Here is a 5,164-nt window from a genome sequence, read left to right on the forward strand (position 1 = left end):
TTCATTCTATGCAACAATCAATCATGTGAATATAACCGGAAGAAAGTGCATGAAGATAGAGAACATTGAGAATACAATCTAAAATCAACCTTATTTTAGTTTATATATTAAATATTTTTTCAGACAAATAATTAAAATTAAAATCAAATTAAAAATAATGTACTGTTTGTTTTTGATACATGGAAGTAAGTACTCCCAACAAATTCATCACACCAAATTCACTCATGGAAGTAAATAAACTTTCATAAACATGTGATGAAGGTGCTATTCAATTTGTTTCTGAATAAAAGTAATTTATATCACCAGTCACCCCTTATAGTGTGCACTTTAAAATTATATGAACACTCTCACAAATCACTCTTTACAGGGATATATAATGTAAAGAGATGAATTTATCAGCTTCAAGAATCAAAGAGTAAAAGTTGCTATTTTACAATGGAGGCAATCTAACATCACTTGTATGCTTCTACTTCACTTCAAGAGGATAAGTATTCCTATCAAAAGGGCATCAAGTACAGTCATAAAGAGTCTAAGTCTAACCATATTTCACAGTAAAACATAATGGATCATGTTCATGCGTGCATGCATAATAACAAAGACCAAAGAAAAACCTTGAAATTGTGACCATTGTTTTGTTAAACTAAACTAAAATTGAGAATGCACAAGGTCACTCACAGATAAGAACAGAATCAATGACAGAGATGGCATGTATTAGAGAGCTAGAAAGAGTATTTCCACACCAGTGACTCACTCAAGCATCACAATGCTACAGGATTTTTACAGACTGTGTTCAGGGTTGTGATCAAAACCGTTGTACAATAACCCTTTGATTGTTTTCGTGTTAAGAGGCTAAAAGGCGCGCGTCTGGCCAATGCTCCAAATCGGAGCTTCTTACTTTTCCACGTTTTCTTTGCATATGGACGTGAGAAATGCCCTCCAAACGGGTTACCAAACACACACTAAAACTCACAAATCCTCGCAATGAAAATATCAAAGAAAAAGTTGGAATGGCACATGTTAAAGTAAAAATGGTAGAATTGGGTATAAGAGGGTTAAAGACATGCGAGGTTAAGACCAAAATAAGCCTCTAGAAGAGTTGATCAGGATGATTCTATCCCAATAATTCAAGGCAAACTAAGAAAGGCTCCAACTGAAACCATTGAAAATAATTTAGATCAAAATAGCATCTTTGAAGATTTGTTATTTGACAATACACATAAAGAAGCTCTGGTGGTGATATTAAGTTAACACTAAAAAAGAACATATGCGTCAATTTGGGAGGCAGTGAGAATTGACAGCAGACCTCAAACTATAAAAAAGCAATTCATAAGTATCTTAATTCCAAAAAACACTTGGAAAATAAGAGGCAGCTAAGATGGATGAAGGAAGACACATTGACTCAAAGAAAATGATAAATGGCGCAAGTGAGAAACGAGAGACTAAGCTCAAGTAGACGATAAGAAGTGGAATCTGTTCTTATAAGCCAATATAGTACATTGAGTTAAGTCAATAGTTTTCCCATACAGAGGTTACCAACAAACAAAACCTTTTCACACTTGCTAGGTTAAAATTGAAGTGAAACGTTTTACAGAAGGACGAATCATTTGAGAGAATCCGCATCTGAAAGTGTTCGGGAGTTCAGGGAGCGCCGGGAGTGTCAATAGACTAAACATTTATGATCCAAGAATCCTTTACACCACATATCTTTCCAAAATCTTAAGGTATGAATCATCTCTCTTATTTACCCAACATTTCCTCCATTTCTATGTGCGACTTAACCACTCACACCATTAGCCTTAATCCATACTAGTTCTCACTTCCGCTTCCCCATTGAACCTAACCATAACCCTGATACCAATTGTTAGAACAACAACCAGTATAGAATATTAAAGAGAAACAAAAGTAAAAGTCAATGAACACGATCCATCAATCTTTTTAACCCAGTTCGGTCAATGATGTCTACATCTGCGAATATAGAACAACTATAATTCCCTTGATTTCTGTCTAATAATTAGGGTTACAGTTACAATCTTACAAGCAACTATAATACTCCTAAATCGTATCGCAGGACCTATTGCCCCGCATCCCCCGATACCTACCCACAACAAACATTTGGAAATTTCCACGTAGGGTATTCTTCTTTGTCCTAATATGAGTCGTACTCAATAGAAACCTAACATGAATAATCTTTGGCTAGACTTTACTTACCTCCTGGCCAAACTTCGAATTACCAGGCCCCTTTCCGGTACAAACCGGAGGGTTAAGATAAAACAAATTGAAGTGAGGCAGCTACAATATATTGCATATTGTAACAGCTGACATAGTACTAATTGAGAGTTAAACTAAAATAGGGGTTTTGATTATGGAAACAGTAGGCAGTAAAAATTGATAAGAAATTGAGCTGTTCATCACACCAAATTCACTCATGGAAGTAAAGAAACAAATCACAAACAGCTCCTAACCAAAAAACATCAAGCAACAATCCAATTCATGTAAAGAATAAAACTTTAAACCAAATGTAAAAAACCCATTAAAAAAAGAGAGAGAAACTTACAATCAGAATGAGAGTGGTAATAGTAGTCATGTTCAAGATGGAGGGTAGAGGAGGAAGAACCACCAGAAGCAGAATCAGAATCATCAGAATCAGAGATGAGATAAGAAGAGTAGAAAGAATGGGGTTGAGGGATACAAAAGAAGGAACATAAACAAAGAGCAAAACGACCAAATTGATGAAGAGGAAAACAACATAGAAGATCCAAAAGCTGATCACTGTTTATAGGATCATCAATGCACGACAAACGTTGCCATGCTTCAGCAGAAAAACGTGCGACTCGAACAACAACATGAGTGTTGAACACCATGTCTGTCGGGTGATTTTGATTTCCTCACACGAATTTTATTTGTGAATCTATCATCATAATCATTATTCAGATAAATTATCGTCTCGTTCTCAAAGAGGAGTCAAGGTTTACACTTTTCTTTGATGAATCTGACCTTTTTTTTTGTTTTCAACGGTCAAAGGTTTGGACTTTAGACTATTGTTATTTCATAATTATGTTTATTTTTAACCAATGTTGAACATTAAAATCTATTTCCCTAGTATTAAAAAAAAACTTCTTTTTTAAGGTAACATTCTAATCCGATACCTTTGAATTTATTTGATATTGATATTCTCAACCAATCAAATTGAGTAATTTAGTGAAATATCATTTATTTTATTTTATTTCATTTTAATAAATTTAAAATTTAAAATAATTTATGTCATATCCAATTTAAATTTATGAATATTACAAAATTTACCTTATTTTTAGTTGACTTGATAAGAAGTTTTTAAAATTTGGACGTTCATTATAATTATTTTTAAATGGGAGGGCAAAAGCCTAGACAGAGAGACAGCTAACAAGTTTGTCTTACAAAAGAAATAAATAGATTTTCGACAAGCAAATGTTGCAACCACCTAGGACTATCCTTAAAGACCTCAATAATACTGAAACTACTTTGTTTATTTCGTTTTACGGTAGATAAGCTCAAAATCAATGTTTTCAAAACTTTTGCCGATATAATGAATTTGATGAAACAAATTATAACCATACTCATACTCAGGTTCCTTATCACGAGCTTTGAGTATATCAATCACCTTTTTATTATCCAATTGAATCACAACCTTCTTTACATTTTTGCTCAACGCAAGTTGGATGCCCTTTAGCACTCCCCAAAGTTCAGTAGTAAGGCTGCTACTTTGTCCAATATATTTGCTGAAACCTCTTATCCACATGCCCTGCCTGTTGCATAAAAGATCCCCACAACCTGTCGTGCCATTTTTCTGGACATCATCATATATATTAAGGTAGATTCAATCTTCCTCATGAGGACTCAATTTAACTTGAACAAAGGCAAAGATTAGAGAACCATTGGGTCGTTTATCAAAAATACTTTTTTTGGCTTAAGTGATATTTTTTGTTTGTTTATGTAGGATATAAGATTTATTTTGATTTGATTAATACCATCTTTAAATATAAAGCTATAAGATTTTATTGGTATGACTTCTAAACTCTATTTATATTCTTTAGTGCAGTAATTATTGATTTATCAACAAATCTATATTTATTTTACATGATTTTTTAAGATCAATAATAAATATTATCGTATCGTGCAAATTTTTAAAAAGATAAAAATCTATATTATAAAAAAAATAAGGGTTGGATATGTCTCAAAAGTAAAACAAAATAAAATAAAAGTAAGTTAAAACGTATGGATGCTTTCATTATTAATCTGACTTCATTCTCCAGTATGAGGTCGGTCCACTCTCTCTATTATTTAACGATTTGTCGGTAAATACGCCTCGGGAATAACTTGGTTCAGGTACACTTTGAGTCATTTATACTATAAAGTTTGCAAACAATTAGACTTTTAACATTTTCCTAGACTCTGGAAAAGACATCGAAATCAAACATTTCAGTAGACTATTTTATCAACCACTCAATTAGATTTGATATATGGAGAAGTTGTTTCAAAGGCATATCAGTACGGCAGGCGGTGGCATGTGCCAAGAAGTAATGTCGCACGTTTCGGGATGCGGTCACCAATGCCAATGTTGCATTCTCGATCTTCTAGTGGCATATTTTTGGCTCGACTAATGTTTTCGATAAAAATACATCAGACTTTAAGTAGAATCTACCTCTCAAATGTGGACGACATTAAATGCTTCAAAATAGATGGCCAAGAAAAGGGACAAAACTTCTTCGACGACTGATCTAGAAAGAAAATGTTGGACGGACAAGGCCATTTTTTAGGTATGAACGCTTGTTCGCACTCCGTGGTCCAATCGAATTGTGCTTCTTTCTTCAGTAACTTATAAAATAGCAATGCATGTTGGGCTGATCTGGATATAAATATATTCATGGAGGTGAGCATCATATTTAATGTCATTACCTCTTTCTTCATTGTCGGTGCTTCCATCTTGATGACTACATCATACTTATTCAGCATTAGTCGTCGTCACCTACCTGTGACGCGGCTCCGACCGTTGCCTCCCCCCCCCCCCCCCCCAAAATACGATATTGATCAATGTCAATAAGGTTTTTCCCAAACCTTATTTGGCCAAACATATTACATAAAGAAAAGTGAGCATAAACGATGGCGTTGATGTGAGGGTAAGGATCCC

The sequence above is a fragment of the Lathyrus oleraceus genome, chromosome 7 (assembly GCF_024323335.1).
Source record: "Lathyrus oleraceus cultivar Zhongwan6 chromosome 7, CAAS_Psat_ZW6_1.0, whole genome shotgun sequence".
Lineage (NCBI taxonomy): Eukaryota > Viridiplantae > Streptophyta > Magnoliopsida > Fabales > Fabaceae > Lathyrus > Lathyrus oleraceus.